Source organism: Rutidosis leptorrhynchoides, chromosome 11 (genome assembly GCF_046630445.1).
Source record: "Rutidosis leptorrhynchoides isolate AG116_Rl617_1_P2 chromosome 11, CSIRO_AGI_Rlap_v1, whole genome shotgun sequence".
Classification (NCBI taxonomy): Eukaryota; Viridiplantae; Streptophyta; class Magnoliopsida; order Asterales; family Asteraceae; genus Rutidosis; species Rutidosis leptorrhynchoides.
In genome coordinates, this window is record NC_092343.1 from 26,207,946 (window position 1) to 26,209,590 (window position 1,645).

Here is a 1,645-nt window from a genome sequence, read left to right on the forward strand (position 1 = left end):
TTTTTAAAACATCTCGTTATTTCTCCTATCTATTTTCCTAATATATGTTTGTGTGAAATTTATGCATCATTAAACAAATTTATAACTTACTGGCACCATAACTCTTCGACTAATACTGTTGTATGTGTTGAAGGTCAATGGCTCAACCAACTCGTGGCGCTAACGCTCTTCCAAATGTCACTTTGACTCCCGCACAATTTCAACAACTGTTGGATGCCGCGCAAGGCAATGGCAACAATGGCGCACCGCGAAACCTTTCTACTATTTGTTCTCATCAAAGTTTTATAAGCTACCCGCCCCTACATACAAGAGTACTGAAGGACCTGGGCTAAGTAATATAGAAATGGTGAATGCTGATCTCATGAGCTACACCAACCGATTTCAAGAGTTTTCTCTCATGGCTACTCCCGAGTATCTAGGGATCCAATGCTACATCAATGGATTACCTGATGAAGTCCGGAGAGATGTTATCTTGGAGAACCCGGGCCCCATACAGGAAGCTGCTTGCATGGCAAGCTATTTCATCGACAAACATAAGGAATAAGAAGGTGTAAAAAGGAAGAGAGAAGGAATGGAGCAAGAAAATTCTAAAAACAAATTTAACAAGCCTTATAAGGGAAAATTCAGCAAGTTGTATAAGGGAAAACGTCCTTATTGCAAAAGATATGAGAGACATCATGAAGGATGGTGTAAGGCCAAGTGCACCAAGTGCAAGAAGGTGGGTCACATAGCCAAGAATTGTAGAGTTGTTATCCCATCAACCAAAACTCCAGCCACAAAAATAAATACAACCGTTCCTACTTGCTATAACTGCGGAGGAGCAGGGCATTTTAAAAATCAATGTTCGGATAAGAAGAAGAATGAAGAGGCACAATGAAGAGTTTTTGGAAACCACTAGAGATATTAAAATTTCTCATTTTCTTAGTATTCTTTATGTTACCGTTTAGTACTTCTATAGTTTGGAAGATTTCGTTAAGTTTCTGTAATACTCTGGTTATTTTCTTTCAATGAATGATGTTATTTTCTTTTCTTTCATTTTCCATTGAATCATTCACCCCGAAGAAGAAGAATATTGACTAAGATGACATAGTAGTAACCTTATGGAGTGATAAAAGTATGATTTAGAATAATATAATGACATTTGATCAAGGTCATTATATTATGATAAGTCGTACAGAAATCCTAATGGATCATGATGGGAATAAGATTTGATCAACCTTAGGACCGTTATGTACCGTTACCTACTCCTTATCACTATATTGTCAACTAAAATATCAACCCAAGATATTATATATCTTTCACTTGTCAATTATCCACGCCTGGTGTTGTACCTATTGCATAGGTATCATACCGTTTAGCTCCATCCGAAATGAAGGAATTATCCAGCCAACTCCAAGAGCTTTTAGAAAAAGGTTTCATTCATCTTAGCTTGCCTCCGTGAGGAGCACCCGTTCTATTTGTTAAGAAGAAAGATGGCACGTTGAGGATGTGTATTATTTACCAAGAACTCAACAAGCTAACCCTCAAGAATCGTTATCCATACCCGCTTATTGATGACCTACTGTAAGGATCAAGTATCTATTTGAAGCTTGATCTTAGGTCGGGTTATCATCAATTGAGAGTCAAGGAAACCGATGTTTCTAAG